The sequence below is a fragment of the Leuciscus leuciscus genome, assembly GCF_965113295.1.
Source record: "Leuciscus leuciscus genome assembly, chromosome: 1".
Classification (NCBI taxonomy): Eukaryota; Metazoa; Chordata; class Actinopteri; order Cypriniformes; family Leuciscidae; genus Leuciscus; species Leuciscus leuciscus.
This window is the reverse complement of record NC_138725.1, coordinates 53,107,594-53,125,507: the sequence shown is the minus strand read 5'-3', so window position 1 is coordinate 53,125,507 and position 17,914 is coordinate 53,107,594. Positions and strand designations below refer to the sequence as shown.

At 39.2% G+C, this 17,914-nt stretch overlaps 1 long non-coding RNA gene across 2 annotated transcripts in view; it reads left to right on the top strand.

Moving 5' to 3' along the window:
* Nucleotides 1-17,575, top strand: part of LOC309479572 — a 77,363-nt gene extending 59,788 nt beyond the window's left edge. For both annotated transcript variants that reach the window (XR_014199317.1, XR_014199318.1), the window contains 2 exons: nt 11,027-11,117; nt 17,180-17,575. This is a non-coding gene — a long non-coding RNA (uncharacterized lncRNA). The remainder of the gene's footprint in view (nt 1-11,026; nt 11,118-17,179) is intronic.
* The last annotated feature ends 339 nt before the right edge of the window (nt 17,576-17,914 follow it).

Sequence of the window (17,914 nt, the reverse complement as noted above, 5' to 3'; positions counted from 1 at the left end):
AATTTAAAGGACAAGTTCGGTATTTTACACTTAAAGCCCTGTTTTCAGATCGTTTCTGATGAAATACAATGGTTAAGATTGAAATTTGGACAAATGCTGCTGGCCCGAGAATTTTCGGTTTCTGTGGAAGCATCCCCCCACCTCCACAAGGGTTGCATAGGTGCACTGGAATAATCCTTCCTAAAACGCATTAAACTTTCGTTTACAAAGAGGTGAAACTCACCGAGTGGTCAGGGGTGTTCACTGATAATCGCTGCAAAAGATGCTTTCCAACAGGTTTTATCGTAGTTTTTGTCCAACTCCATTGACAAAAACTATGATAAAACCTGTTGGAAAGCATCTTTTGCAGCGAATACATCTTAACCATTGTATTTCATCAGAAACGATCTGAAAACAGGGCTTTAAGTGTAAAATACCGAACTTGTCCTTTAAACACACAAGTTGATTCTGAATGTAACATTCTTGACTCTCTCACCTTCTTCTTGTGCACTTCTGCTCTTTCACAATTTCTTGGCTGTTATTTGTTGCTTCAGCCTTGTAGTGCGCACTTTAAAGACACAACGTAATTGAAGTACTAATCTAATTTTCTGTATGAGTCATTTGAACTCATTTTTAAAGTTGAACCTTGATTCACTTTTTTATTTTTATTTTTTATTGGTTAAATTATTTTTATTGGTTAATGAATATAACATATGTTGCCATGACTTATTGATCATAGCATTTTTAACAGTTTGTGAAACAAGCTAGTGTCGCTGCTTATGTGAGAGTGGAAATGCTTTCCAGTGGGTCTTTCCTCTGCCAGGTCCCGCTGTTTGCGAATGGCTCTGACATCAGATTAGAAGCCCTTTATGCAGTGACGCTGAATTAAGCATGGCGTGTGCGCCAGCAGCAATCTGCACATTGCTCCTAACATTCCATAAGCATTTAATTAGTCATGCTGTGCGAGTCACTCGTTTACATATCACACACACACACAAGCAGAGATGCATAGAGCGAACTGGATTAACACACGCACGGAGCTATCTGAGTGAGTGATGTATCGCTGCCTTCCCGTGCGCTCCTAAAGCAGCTGGCAGTGCGAAGATCATTGTCCTACTCCCTCACTTCCTGTGCATCCATTCATGTGCCAGTCAAACTGCAGCACACAGCTCTCAACAGATGATTTGGCTCATATTTCTAATTTCCTCTAGCTTCTGAGACCATCTATTCTGTTAAGTGCTCGGAGACCAAAGGCCCTTCTCATTACAAATGAAATTGAGGCAGATTGCATCAACATCACAAGTACCACATGTCTAATGTTAAGAAGCCAGTTCATGAAACAGATCAGTTCCTTTTGATGTAATATCTTATGAAAAGCTAATGAACCCCTATTGGTCTGAGGTCCGGTGAGGATGCTCCAGGTCTGTGCATTATGGTTATTCTCTTACAATTCAAAAACTCCAGCAATTATGTTAGGTTATAGCTAAGGGCAAATAATACAGCCTTTGTCTTTAAGGCTCAAGAAGTTTAGTGATTGTCAACAGCACCTTAAAAATAGAATGATTCTGGTTCTGATTTTTCTTAATGATCATGGTTGTGTAATTTTCCATTAATTATTCTTTTAAGGAAAAAATATAGAAAACTTTGAAAAATAAGAAGTCCAATTCCATTGCCAAATTGTAATTTCAATAAAAAGTTTGTTTTTTTCACAGACATTTAAATTACTTTTAACTATCTTTTTCGAGGCGGCATAAATGCAGTCTAATAATTGCCGTTTATTTGCGTAGAATATTAATCATTCATTTATTCACTATTATGTTTCGTCCACATCAGCGGAAGAATGCACACGCGACTGTTTATGGAACCATTCTGATTTAGTACCCTATTCACGACGGTTGTTTCCCTGTGCAGGTCACATGGCATTATATGGGGCTTAAGTTACCGATACAATCATTGTGAACTCGTCCACCCTCTGCCCCAGTGTCCAGTAAGGCACTGTGTTGCCCACCTCCCAGCCATATGGTCCAGTAGCGGCTGGGTGGAGGTGTCTGAGTGGCATGCAGACTTCTCGTTATGGAGGTAAAAATAGACAACAAACACCTCGTCGTGTCACCTCACTCTGACATCAGTGTGAGACAGATGGTGCAAATTAATGACGGTGAAACTGAAAGAAAAAAAATCACTCCTGAAACAACAACCACAGTAAATATACAAATGATATGATTTCAGAAATGTCCATTGGTAATTAGTTCTGGGGCTGTGCTGCAACTCTACCTTTGACAGAACCCATGGGTGAACTTATTTTTAATGCTCAAACATGGCACTGTTTAAAGTTATAAGATTGGCACATTTTTTTCTTTTCTTTTACTTTTTTCTTTTAGATAAAGCAAGTTTTGTTACTTTACAGTGTTCTCAGTGTATAAAAAAATCATCAATGGAGGATGAAATGAGAAAATATATTTCACTTCTTACAGTTAAATTTTTTTTTATTAATATGTGTGCACCTAAAGCACATTGCAATTTTCTCATATTTTTGTTTTAGTGATTTAATGCCAGAGATGTGAATGAATGAATATTGAATTTTCCATTTTTTCTACCTTATTAAATTATGCATCATCTTAGAGGTGGCATGAATGCATTTACATTGCAATTACAATTGCATAAATAATGTATGAGATTAATGTTTTAAATATAACAGTTTGAATATAGAAATATCAAATGGTGTAAAAAATTAAATATTACTTTTAATTATGAAATTAAAACTGCCAGTAACTGCAAGTCACCGTCTTAATGAGTGAGTCATAGATGTATTCATTCAAAACAGCTGATTTATTTAGAAATGAAGCAAATGACTGTTCATGAATGGGTCAGTGAATCAGTGAACCGATTCGATCAAAACCCTGGATTCGTTCAGCAACGAAACTCAACTGTGTTTTGCATGGAGACACATTCCTCTTTTGCTTTGTTTGGAACTATTTTAATTAAAGAAATAGCGCAAAAACAGATAATATTGACATAAATGTCACTTAATATTGACTTCTTGTTTATTGAACTGTTGTATTTAAAATCAACTCAAAATCAAGTATTCTAACTGATAAACAATGTATCGTGTATTTTGTATTCCATCATTACAAAGAGGGACATATTTGATATTAAAGCACTATGATTTGAAGAGGCAAATGTCAGCTCACATTAACTACAAAACCTGAGATTAATTGTTAATAATCATTTTAATATTTCGATTGCTTTAAGCTACATCTAAAACACTATTTTGTATAAAGAAGCATGCTGTTTTGTATATCATTCTCTCTAGATATTAGTCAAATTAACTATAATATTAAACCTTTTTGAAGTGAAGAAGGAGGTTTGAGGTTCTGATGGTCGTGTCTGATATCCTGGCTTTGCAAATCAGCATATCTCCTTTTATTAATTTGGTCAGTTAAGTATTTATATCCAAAAGAAACAATCTGAGATTCTCTTCTTCATTTTTCTTTTGTCACTTGCTAGATCACACACGAACACGAAGATGAAGGTAGGCTTTAATAAATCCACAAGGAAAATCCACATAAAGAGAGTAGCATAACACGTCCAAACATTGACGAGACCCGACAACAATGAACTGAAACAAGGGAACTTAAATACAAATGCAAACAAAGATAATTAATCACACACACATGAACTGAATGAGGAACCAAATGAGTGACCATGACAACAAATAAGGCTGGGAGAAACAGCGCAAATGAAAACAAAGTCCAAACTGAATGAAACTGTGACAATATTTTGGCGTGCTGCAGTATTTTACTGCATGTATGCAGCGTTAGCAATAGCGCAGACTCTAATCAGTGGTGCCCGTGGCTTGCATTTTATTTATTTATTGATCTTGTAATGATTTATAATAATAATAATAATAATTTAATTACAGTTTCGTATAAAGTAATTGTCAAGTCTAAGCCAAGTCTCGAGTCAGTGCTCTCAAGTCAGTCAAGTCATATTCATCATTTAGTCCTTAAATTTGCTTAACTCAAGTCCCCCACCTCTGTTAGCAGTTCCTAATAAAGTTTCCAGCCAACTTTTTCTCACATTTGTTGAATGTTCATTTTGAACCCCATCTTTTTACAATTACGACTTGCTAGGTGGTTTTCTATGTAAATTCCAGGGTGCATGGTGGCAGTCATATGACATTTCGTTTGAGACTGGTGGCTTTCTGAGATCGAAAGAATGGGGGAGAGGAAAGATGAATGTAAATATAGCCCTGCTGGAAAGCTCCCTACTGAATGACCTCTGGCAGCCGTTTGCGTTAAATAGCGTTGTAGTTCAGAGATTCAGGGTTTATTGCACAGGTGCTCAGGGAACAAGAGAGGCCTGAGAGGATCTAAAGCATTATTAAAGCTCAGAGAATGTGTGTGTGTGAAAGAGAGAGAAAGAGAAAGAAAGATGTAGAGGGTTAAACAGAGGACTCAAGAAGTTACAATTTTGGATTTTTGAATTTATGAGGGACCAACCATAAAGCTTTCACAGATGAGAGGCATCACGCACCTGATTTATGATTTTATGATTATAATAGTTAAGTGTAAGACGTGTTAGTTTAGTGACACAGTATTTAATACCATGCCGGGGACCTGGGTTCAAATCTTGACATATATACAAATAATTTTTGACTGCCAGTTATCATGCATTTTTGTTGTATGGAACAGACCTGCTTTGACATTTTAAAAATAACAATAAATCACAAATTTAACAATAATTTAACAACAACAACAAAACTTAAATAGAATTAGTGCTGCACACAGTTTTTATGTAATATTTCACTATATATATATATTTTTTTTTTTTTACGTTAAAATGTTAATATGACAAACTTTCTTTAAAGAAAAAAATAGCGTATTAAACCTCAAAACAATTAGTTTACATCTGAAATAAAGTGGATTTGATTATGTTGAGGTTAGGTATATTGTGATGTGCCATTACTTGTATATTTTACAGTTCCTAACCATAGAGAAGGCCATGATGACTTTTGGGTATGCTTATTTTTCCATAAATTAAAAGGTGATTATAATAGGTGATTATAAATTATATAATGGTGGTAATAAAAAAAACAACAACATAATTTCAAGAATTGGCATATAAAACAATCTTAAATTATAAAGTTATTATGTTTTACTTAAATTATTCTATTTTAATTAACAATAATTGATAATAATATGAATTATTTTTACATGATTTGGCAGACAAAACTTAGATGTGAATTAGGCTATTTGTTTTACCTATACTCTACAATAATCATTCAACTTAACCCCTTAAGCCCTGAAGGCATTTTTAGAGTTTTTTTTTTTTTTTTTTGAGTGACATAGACAAAAGTAATGACTCATAACTCCAAAACTATAGCAAGGAGAGTCAAAAGATAGAACACTTTTAAAAAATAAGGTAGGTTCTTTTTTGGTGAAGTTCCCATATGCGAGCTGCATCTGGATCACATTTTGTGGTGATAGCATAAAGTAATTAAAAGTTACAGCATTTGGAACCAAGACAGCCTTTTTCTTTAGCCCTTGACCACTCGGAAGGACTTTTTTTAAATTGTTGTTTTCTGAGTGAAATACACTAAAGTAAAGACTCATAACTCCCAAATTATTTTGGACTTATTTTAATCAGATACTTTAATGAGAATCTGACGTAAATAATAATGTACCATTTTTCTATGATCGGAGCATGTTTCATGAAGTTACGAGTGAAAACGTGACATAAATGCAGCATCACTATACGTATTATACATATAGGTCTTGCGGGGCTTCACATACAAAAAATCCCTCAAGTTTAGTCAAAGCCCAAAACAATTATGCTTGATGTATTGTACTCCATGAGACCTTTCAGATGACATATGACATGTGACTACTGAGCTTTATGATGTTTTTTATATATACATAGTACAAAAAAGTATTTAATAAATTATGATTTTTTTTTTTCTATTTATCAGCATGTGACTCAGCACTACTTAAGAGTTCATCAAATTGGCTACATTCATTGTAAAGTTCAGACTCAAAGCTTTCAAATTACACGTATTTTTTGTTGATCAAGGCAGTAGTTTTGAAAAATATGATTATTAATTGTTTCGCCTGCCGGCAGTACACTCCATTTTAGAAGAAGAAGTTTTATTTATATAGCGCCTTTCTGTAGCTCAAGGTTGCTTTACATTGTACATTACAATACATTTACACACCCGCACATGCATTACAATCACATAAGGACACATATAGTCACATCATCCAAAATACATGTTAAATAGATATGTCTTTAGCGGAGTCTTGAATGTAGCCACAGATGAGATATTACAAAGTGTAAGGGGTAATTAATTCCATAATTTAGGAGCATTAACACCAGGGGCGATTCTAGGATTTTCATTTTAGGGGGGCTCAGCCTCCAATGAGGGTATGATTTAAAAAAAAAAAGTTTAGTTTATGGTCTAATGCTCATTATTAACTAGTTTCATTAATTCATCCAGTAACACGCATTTGGCATGGTTTTATAATCACTGAGGTACCGAATGTGAGGTGTTTAGGGGGGTTCGGGGGCATGCTCCCCCGAGAAAATTTAGATTTCTCTGATCTACATATGTGCATTTTAAGATGTTTTGAAGGCCAACAAAATTGGATAACAATAGCTTTAAAACCATGTGTGGGCAGCTGTTTTTTTTCTCACCTCATCAGCATCACACTCTTTTTCTCTTTGCTTTTCTCTAACACTAAATTACCTTCCTCCTACAGTAGACAACCGGAAACGAGGGATGGACAATAAACCAAGTTCAGCTGATCTAAGGGCGGTAAGAGTAAAGTAGATCAGACAGATATGGAGGTGCAAGACCATTTAATGCCTTAAATGTTAGAAGTAATACCTTAAAGTGAATACGTGATGCCACGGGTAGCCAGTGAAGGTCATGAAGCAGAGGAGGAATGTCAGTAGAACGCCTGGTGGAGGTGAGAACTCTTGCTGCTGAGTTTTGAACACACTGCAATCTTGCAATACGTTTTTTGGGCAGACCAAGAAATAGAGCGATGTGATTAATGCATGAATTAAGGTTTCAGCATCAGCTAAAGTGAGAGAAGATCGAAGACGTGCAATATTACGAAGATGGAAAAAAGAGTTTTTAACAAGAGAAAGGAATATGAGAGCCAAAAGATAGAGTTGAGTCGATTAAGACACCAAGGTTACGAATAGATGACGAAGGCTTAACATGAACTCCTTCAATATCAAAGGACAGGTCCATCCTTTTGACTGAGGCAGCAGAGCCAGTCATCCAAAACATTTTTTTTTAAATTTGATTAATAATCCACTCATGTCTCATGGGCTTCTTATAACAGAAGAAATGAGAAGAGATATCAGATAAATGTATGAAACAGAAACAGGAAAAAGTACTATTTTTATGTTCTGTGTGGTTGTTCTCTGTGCACTCCAGTTCTATATTTGATAACTCTGCATGATGATGACAGATTATTGTGTGGGAAATCCACGTGACTTGCTTAAATGTAAAAGTTAAATTGGTTAAATGACAGGCAGATTGCATAGTGGGAGGTTTGTATCCAGATTGCAGAGAAGGCTCAGTAGCTGAACTGTTGATTCTTGTTCTCTTCTGTCTCCTGCCAAATAAGCATGACAAACAGTCTGCGGGTGAGTTTACACAAGAAACTTTCTGGTAAATCTGTTTTGTTTCAAGGTGCTACTGCATGTTCATTTTTACTTAGTTTTATTTCATCTTTATGGATAAGAAATATGTAGTTAGACTCATTTACACATGGTGTTTAACAACTATTAGTAACACTTTACAATACGGTGCATTAATATGCATTAATTCATGCTTAACTAATGCACTGATAATTATGAGTTAATGTATGACTCATGAAGAACTAAACCATTCATTCATGATTACTTCAGCAGCAACTATTAAAGAGTCCATCTGATAAAAAAATTGATATATGAATTGCTATTAATTAAATTTGTAATCATGTATTTGTAACGTCTTAGTCCAGATGATGTTGAAAAGGAGTTCCAAAAAGGTTAAAATAACAAAAGGTTTATTAAACAAGCAAAATAAGGTAATCCACGTGTAAAAAGGCAATGTGACAACGTGTAGAACACAGCAATACTAGACAATGAGTGAAACAAACTGAGGCAAACACAAAGATAATGAACTAAATGCAGACAGCTGTGCTTGTTAAATTCATCTTCATGACAAACAGGTATCCTAACTGAAGAGAAACAAACAAAGTCCATGCAAATTAAACTAAACAGAGCATAACTGTGGCAGTATTAATTCCTTAACAACATATATTAACTAATAGTGTAAATGAATGTGTTAATTACCACAATGGGTGGAAGATATGTATTTCAACTTCCAGTTGTCTGTTTTAAGTAGGCCTAATCATTAGCTTATGATTTGCAAAGAGACCGTTATGTTATGACTACATGTTGAGGCACATGACTATTAACTCATTGTTAAGTAATAATATGTCCTTTTGGTTTTGACGTCAACTAAACCATGGATTTCAGTTTCCATTCGTCTGCAACCAGGATGGCACTGTACCTGATGAACGAGCACATTTACTGCCTTGTTCATGGCACAGTATAATTTCTGGTTGAAGCTTGAGGTCTAGGATTCATGGGCTGGAGTTGGACACAACATGCAGTCCGGAACTGCTATTTCGTAACTTTTTGCACCGGGCGCGAGTGGCGCGACATTACATGACACAAGACAATACAACCCATTATAATCAGTGATACTGCCTACACCAGATGCGGCGCGATGCAATGCCACACAACAAATCCTCAACAGTAAACAGATGCCCGTTCTTCTTCTGACGTAGAACTTCAAGCACTCACACTACTTCTGATACTAAGGAGAAAGTTTCAATGGTCTGTGTAACGACTGAGACAAGTCAGACACAAGTATTTGTTATAGTTTAACAAATGGAATTTAAAACTCACTCTGGGATCTGTGGCCCCATCCCCCCAAACAGGGCAAGAAGGTCTTAGTTACCATGACCACGATCAGATAAGTTGGTTTTATGACTCTTAGCAATGTGAACAAAGCCTCTGCCACAAGACCTACAGATATTAGAACAGACTCTCCTGCATTCATTTATCGATGAACTGATTAACATGAAATTAACATGCATCCCTGAACATTTTGTGAATGATTTACTGTCTTGTGTTGTGTCTTTTAATACTTTTATCTTTTGATACTATTATCTCTTTGATACTATGTATTTTATTATAGAACCAACAGTCAAGGTAACCTCACCTTTACCATGTTTGGTCTCTATAAATTGGTACTTTGAAGATCGAAATGATTGTGTACATGATATGCCGATAGCCGCGCAACATATTAGTATTACAAGAATCTTTCTTAGTTTCGTCATCAGAAACCAATCCAGCTGCCATTGCAAATGAGCACCCTTAGAACAAAGATTTATAAATCAACCACAGACGAATCCTCCCGCTTGGAAATTCCACCCTTCTCATTGGTCAAGCCAACCCGGAGAGGTGGGGCCTTTCTCAGGCTTTATTAGAGACAAATCCACAGTGACCCTCTCTCTCTCTTCTTCTGGCCTCTACTGCTGCTTCTTCAGGTTGATTGTCTTCCATTTTCCATTTTCAAACTTCCAAATGCAAGTTTGTTTGTCCAATCTTTCATTACACTCTCGTTCCATTTCAAACTTTTAGGGTAGGGTGGGGTGGGGTGGGGTAGGGTGGGGGAGGACACCAGATGGTCACCTCTCTCCAGAGGTCCAGTGGAGAGCGGGTAAGTCATCCACTCCGACAGACTGGCTCTTCCCCAGCTGAGGGGCCGTGTGCCAGCCCAAGCCCATATGGCCTCCCTGGCACTGTAGCCAGGCTCTGGGTGTGCACACTGTGGGTGGCCTGAGCAGCGTTCATCCACCCTGAGGCTCTGCCCACAGGCATGAGGCTGGTCCTGGAGAAGATGAGGAGCTGGAGGTGTGGCCTTGACAATTTTCGGTGATCTAGTATCACTGAACAACTATAGCTTCCGTTGTTTGACAGTTGTTGTTTTCTGCTAGCATTAGCGTTAAACTCATGACTTTTGTGTATCATGACTTTTGTGTTTTGTTGTATCTGGTCAAAATAAAACAGTTTTAGCTATTTGGTGGATATTATAAACATATGTGTGAAGGTTCACTTACAAACAAGGAATTTTTAGAAACCATTGGCTGTACTGGCGACGGCATAATAATGGTTGAATGACATTTAGCGCTAATTTGAGTTTCTGTCAGACCTGATCGCACTGTTTATTTTGCAATGACGATGTTGCTAGGTAACATTTCAGTGGGCTCTCTCTGTCAAAGAAACTTATGTGAGTGATTCAGTAAACTTCTGTCTGGAGACAAAATGCAGATGACACATGTCTGGTCGTCTGCCTACCTTCTGGTGTATTGCTGGACCAAACGCTGCTATCCAAGTCTGACCATAATAGCCTTTATCCGTGGTGTTGACCATTTTACAGCTCCATTTTTGTGCATAAGAACATCAGTGAATTTATAACATTTATCAGGCTTGATTCTGTGCACAGGGTTTGTAAAGTAGCCTATAAAATGAATGTCCGATTCTTTGAAAAGCCACAATGAAATGTAAATATAAACACATCCTTTCTCCCTGGTGATAAATAGTGTGTAATTGGTTAACTCAGTGTGTCCTATCCCTGAATCCCTGATCCCTGATCCCTAGGCAGTCTGTCATTAGAGGGATTACATGTGCAGTCTGGATAGTCATACTGAACCGACCGGGTTGATTCAATAACACACATTAACAAAGTAGATGGTGCAGGATTACAGAACAGCTCAGAGTTTAGAAAATTCATGGATACGGATATATCAATAAATGCGCTGATGCTCTTTACTGTATTCATTAGTTACAGTGATCGTTATGAAGCCAAACGTAAAGAGCAGAGATGTACACAAACCAGAGCGTAAGAGACACAAATGTGTTTGAGCACAAAGAACACTCACACGTAGCCCTAAATGTTATGACATTTGCTTTTCAGTGCATTCCTGATCCAGATGACTGACCTTTTGCTTCTGCTTTTCCTGTCGATGAGCCAAAAGAGGAGGCTGCAATCCGAATGCATGCTTAAAGTCAGTTTCTATTACACATATTTAGTGAAATCTTAATCCATCTCTTATCTTGAGTAGCATTATAGGGCTGCATTACCTACACTGTATAATAAGTAAACTGAAAAAGTATTTTAATATAAAAATTGTGCACTAAATCTGAAAACAGTTGGTTAACATGATCAAAGACACCTTGTGAATAAATGAAGAAGAAAACAGACCCACATATGCATTTTGGTTTTAATTAAAAAAACAAACAAACTGGCCAACAAACTTGTTGCCATTATTCCAGTGATGGTTTTACAAGTTTTTAAATGATATAAATTTATCAACCTATATACACAGTATTATCATCAGGTTTTTTACTTCAAAAAGCAGCTTTTTTTTTTCTTTTTTTTTGTACTTTAAATTGCACTGATAAACTCAGTTAATGTTTATAGCATTATTAACAACGATGTAATATATAACTATAAAAAATTAAATACCTTGTTAATTACACTGCCTTGTTAAATACACTGCCCAGCCCAAAAAAAAAAAAAAAAAAAAAGTCGCTGTTTGGATTTAAATAGACAAATACTTAACAGTCTATGATTAGATCATTATTGCACTGATTATCGTGTTATATGCACTGCATGTTATATGTTTGGCAACAGTTCTTCTAACCCTAATTGATCAAGTGTGTAGCTTTTCATTTCTTAAACAACCATGTAGGAAGACACATCATGGCCATATTCCAGGATGACAATGTCAAGATCCATCAGGCTCAAATTGTGAAAGAATGGTTGGGAGGGAGAATGAAGAATCATTTTCACACATGAATTGGCACGTCTGAGTCCAGACCTTAAATTCAGTCTTTAGGATGTGCTGGAGAAGACTTTGCAGAGTTCTCGACTCTTGCATTGTCAGTACAAGAGCTTGGCCAAAAATGTATGCACCTCTTGATGGAAATAACATCACAACATTTATTTCCTTTAAGGATCTGGTTAAGTAATGAAAAGCTACACACTCCACCAATTAGGGTTAGAAGAGCTGTTGCCAAACATACAGCAATAGAAACATAATAATCACTGCAAAAATGGTCCAGTCATAGATTCTTAAGCATTTGCCTATTTAAATTCAAACAGCGACACTTTTTGGCCTGGCAGTGTATCATTTTCATTGTAATTCATACTTTGTACTTCTAAAAAACATTATGTTATTGTTTTACCATATTGAAAAATCCTGTACAATTGCATGCATTGTCATAAAAAAAAGTTTTTGCACTGTTTATGGTAAGTTGACTTAGAGTTATTCAGTTGACTGTAATGCTTTTTTTTTGTTTTGTTTACATTATACTTGTATGAACCTACATTATATCCCAGATGTTCTGTCCAATCACAGTGCAGTTATTCTGGTCTCATGACATATTTAGATTTATTCAGAGTCCTGTAAAAGTCAGGAAAAGACACAAACAAAGGAAGGACATGGTGTTTTTGTGAAATTCACTGTACTTGCTAATGTGTAACAAACAACAGTGTCAGAGGTGGTGATGATAATGATGAAGACAGCGGAGACCCCTGAAGGGAAACATCACCAGGCTCTGACTCAAGGCTCAGACAGAACAGGTCAGGCCCTGCTGATCAGCACATCACAGCTAACCAGCCCCAGGTTCCAGCTGTCAGTCTCAGCCATCAGGAATAGTGTGATTTCACTTCACTGCGCTGCTTACACTAGCTTATTTACCCTCTTACTATTTATAATTCTGTAAAAACAGATACAGTAATAGTAACCTGCATTCCACAATTATATCTATCTCAATGCGGTCCTATCAATCTCTCCAGTTCTCTGACCTTGCTGTGGACTTTCCACTGACTTTTTTATACTGAGCTAATGATATGATTATTTTCATTATTTCATTATTTTCATTATTAGTAATCAATTCGTGCAGGGGAAACTGAGCTATGACAAACAGATTTGGTTTGGCTGAACTATGCTCAAATTCAGAGAAAACAAAACGATAAAAAAAAAGTGCTATACATTTTTTTTATATAATATAATATATCATATTCAATTATATTAGGTTTTTGTCACCTGTCTGTCCTGTCTTGTTTTGCACTTGGGTGTTGGTTATGTTAAGTCAGGTGCTCATGTTCATTGTTAGCCCCGCCCGTCTTGTTAGCTAGTTATTGGTTAATTTGGCCCACCTGTTGTGTTCGTTACCCTCCTTTGTTTGCTCCCCTATTTAGTCTCCTTGTGTCTGTAGTCTTGGGTGGTTACGTTCTGTCACGTTAGATACAAACAAAACCGAGGACTCAATTGCAGCCAAAACAAGAAGAACTTTAATAAAAAACACAATAACAAAAATACCCACGAGGGGGAAAAATACAAGAAACTCTGAAACAGAACTGGGACTGGAAACAGAACACCAAACATAGACAATGTAACCACACAAGACTACAGACACAAGGAGACTAAATAGGGGAGCAAACAAAGGAGGGTAACGAACACAACAGGTGGGGCAAATTAACCAATAACTAGCTAACAAGACGGGCGGGGCTAACAATGAACATGAGCACCTGACTTAACATAACCAACACCCAAGTGCAAAACAAGACAGGACAGACATGTGACATAACCCCCTCCTTAAGGAGTGGCTTCCAGACACTCCACTAGAACGGGGGGGACAGACCAGGGCGGGACGGGAGGGACAGACCAGGGCGGGACGGGAGGGACAGACCAGGGCGGGACGGGAGGGACAGACCAGGGCGGGACGGGAGGGACAGACCAGGGCGGGACGGGAGGGACAGACCAGGGCGGGGCGGGACGGGAGGGACAGACCAGGGCGGGGCGGGAGGGACAGACCAGGGCGGGGCGGGACGGGAGGGACAGACCAAGGTGAGACAAGAGGAACAAACTGTCCATGGGAGGGCCAGGGTGGAGACTTTCCCTCGGGCGGCCAGGGCGGCGAAGACCCCTCGGGCGGCCACGGCGGCGAAGACCCCTCGGGCGGCCACGGCGGCGAAGACCCCTCGGGCGGCCACGGCTCAGGAACAGGAACTGGCACCACCAACTCAGGCACTGGAACTGGAACCAACGGTTCTGGAACAGACCCTGGCACCGGCTCTGGAACAGACACCACCGGCTCAGGGACAGACACCACCGGCTCTGGAACAGACTGGCTCCGGCTCTGGAACAGACCCTGGCTCCGGCTCTGGAACAGACCCTGGCTCCGGCTCTGGAACAGACCCTGGCTCCGGCTCTGGAACAGACCCTGGCTCCGGCTCTGGAACAGACCCTGGCTCCGGCTCTGGAACAGACCCTGGCTCCGGCTCTGGAACAGACCCTGGCTCCGGCTCTGGAACAGACCCTGGCTCCGGCTCTGGAACAGACCCTGGCTCCGGCTCTGGAACAGACCCTGGCTCCGGCTCTGGAACAGACCCTGGCTCCGGCTCTGGAACAGACCCTGGCTCCGGCTCTGGAACAGACCCTGGCTCCGGCTCTGGAACAGACCCTGGCTCCGGCTCTGGAACAGACCCTGGCTCCGGCTCTGGAACAGACCCTGGCTCCGGCTCTGGAACAGACCCTGGCTCCGGCTCTGGAACAGACCCTGGCTCCGGCTCTGGAACAGACCCTGGCTCCGGCTCTGGAACAGACACTGGCTCCGGCTCTGGAACAGACACATGCTCGACGGCGGCCATCTTGTCCAGAAACATAGGCTCAGCAGATGTGACGTGAACATTCCTGGGTGTTTCTAGGATCTTCCGTAGCGTTGAAAAATAATCCAACAATGTTCCGGTGGCCATCTCCTCAGGGAACACCAGCGCCGCGTCGGCCATCTTGTCCGAAGACACAGGCCCGGCAGACGCGACGTGAACAGTCTCTGACTGGGCAGACGTGACGTGAACCGTCTCTGGCTGGGCAGACGTGACTTGAACCGTCTCTGACTGAGCAGAACTGACCTGAACCGTCTCTGGCTGGGCAGACGTGGCATGAACCGTCTCTGGCTGGGTAGGTGTGACGTGACCCGTCCTTCTTCTCCTCCTGCGTCTCGGAGTCCCTGGGATCATCGGCGTTGGAGTCACCGGCGTTGGAACCCTGGGAACCGGCGATGAAAAACACTCAGGGCTGAACCTCGTCGGTCCTTGGTCACGAAACGACCAAACTGGAGAGTACTGTTGGTGCTCCCTTCTAGCATCTCCTCCCCTGTGTCCTCCACGAATTCCCCTGAATTTAGCGAGACGGGTTCCTCTGAAAGACTCACTCTCCCACGAAACGAGCCCGTGAGTCTCCATGCTGCTGAGTCCTCAAGGTGGTGGTTACGTTCTGTCACGTTAGATACAAACAAAACCGAGGACTCAATTGCAGCCAAAACAAGAAGAACTTTAATAAAAAACACAATAACAAAAATACCCACGAGGGGGAAAAATACAAGAAACTCTTAAACAGAACTGGGACTGGAAACAGAACACCAAACATAGACAACGTAACCACACAAGACTACAGACACAAGGAGACTAAATAGGGGAGCAAACAAAGGAGGGTAACGAACACAACAGGTGGGGCAAATTAACCAATAACTAGCTAACAAGACGGGCGGGGCTAACAATGAACATGAGCACCTGACTTAACATAACCAACACCCAAGTGCAAAACAAGACAGGACAGACATGTGACAGTTTTATTATATGAGGTTTTATTTTACTGTTATGTTCCAAATTAGGATGCCCTCAAATGTCCCCAAAGAGAGTTAATGTAGATTTAGTTCACTTCCGGGGATGAATTTATCCCCAAAGTAAGCCAGCCCACCCACACTATAGAAGCGGTCCACTGACGACACATATGGCCAATTAGAGGTGGATGAGGTGATGATTATCTAAGCTGAAAGCTTGTTCACACATGGCAGGTGACCAGACTGCCAGGAGGGAGATACCGACCAAGAAACTCTTCAGGAGCCTTGCACTTTTTTCTCTTTACTTTCTTTCTTCTCTCTCATTCCCCCTGTCTCTTCCACCTCTCCACTTTCACTGCTATTTGAGGTCAAATCCCCCCCCCCCCCCAACATCAGTATGTTTTTCTCACTCTTTCTACGTTACGAGGAAGTGTGTGACAGAGGGAGGCAAGAGCAGAGGTGCAGAGTAATATTCCTTTCATAAATCATGCAAGTACGAGATGTCAGAGGGGTAATTGTGCTTCTGTGAGTCCTCTTTAAAGAGGGGGATATTATTACTGGGTTAACACAGAGAGCCGCCCCTCTATTCTCAGGAATTACGCACTCATCAGGGAAAAATCAGAGTGGAAATGCCGTACTCTTACTCTCAGGAGTGACGATTAGTGTTTGAAGAGGACACACACACACATGTTGGATTTACATGTTTTATTGGGACTTCCCATAGATATAATGATTTGTATACCACAAACGGTATATTTTACCCCCCACACTAACCCTACCCCTAAGACTGCCCATCACAAAAAAAAATAAAAAAAATTACATTGTCAAACCCCTTAATTTAGCACAATTTATAAGCCGATTTCCTCATGGGGACCACAAAAATGTCATTTGGTCCCCATAATGTAGGGAATACCAGGTACACACACACACTTACGCATAAAACCATATGTATTTTATAAGGATAATTATTTTTAGAACTGATTTTTCACAATACAATATGGTATTCAGAATGATATAACAATATTAGTCTGGATACTGCATTATGGAATAATAGTGTATTCAATAGTCTTTTATTGGAAATCAGTATTATGATGATATAGTGTTACCTTTTTTGCACCTTATTTACATTTCTGATACATTTGGTGAAAGTAGCATTATCAGACAGATATAAATGCAAACAGAAATAAATACATTTAAGTAAGCTACTGGTTTTGGTTTGAACTGAATAAAGATTATGTGTAAGCAACTGAAAGCAAAATTCAATAAATTCTGAAATATTGATTTGAATTGATAAAACAAAGTTTATTTAAAACAGACACTCTGCTCAAGTTGTAGCCATATGTATGTTCAATTTTAAACAACTTCCATCTCAGGTTGATGAAACTTTAAGTTTATATTCATACTTATTTTTTTGTTGAAACAAATTTTTCTTGTGCAGTTGAGAGAAACATTCAAAAGAGTGGGAAGAACTGAGGAAAGTGAGAGATCAGAAGATGGAGTGACAAAGTCCTTTAAAAGCGATGATGGCCTCCGTCCGCAGCTGTAGGTCAAAGATACATTCTCCTTCTTTTATGATGTGAGATCCAGAGAGAGAGAAACAGGGCAGGAGGCAATCTTGTTTCTGCTGAGATTTATAACATTTACATCCAGCAATGTTGTCAGTGTCTGACAGAGATAGTAAACCAAGCATAAATGATCTCTCAGATAACACAAGTCATATTAAAGGCTGTTTGTTATTTTCCTTGTCATATTTAAACCCATAAAAAGGTTTCTATATAACACTGTTTTTTCTCTAGTGATTCATTCTAAGTTCAAATAAATATATGACTAACATTCTAAGATGAACGGATTATTGCATCTCTTTCCATGTATTCCCTTGTAATGTCTTCAGTCTGCTGTATTGTGTCTTTAGTTTGCTTATGATGTGCAAACTTATGTTTAGTTATCAGAATAATGGAATAATAAATCAATTGTTTGATCAGAAGGTAATTATGCAGGAATTCGATTTCTGCATCTTGACTGCGAGCAATAAACGAGATGTATGTTCTATATATGAATGTGTGTACTGTACAGTATGAACATAATCCAGACCTACTATATTTGTTACGCTGTTATGATCATGTGACCTGCCAGCATCAGTTGCACTGCTTCACTGTCTGTCACAAATCCTCTT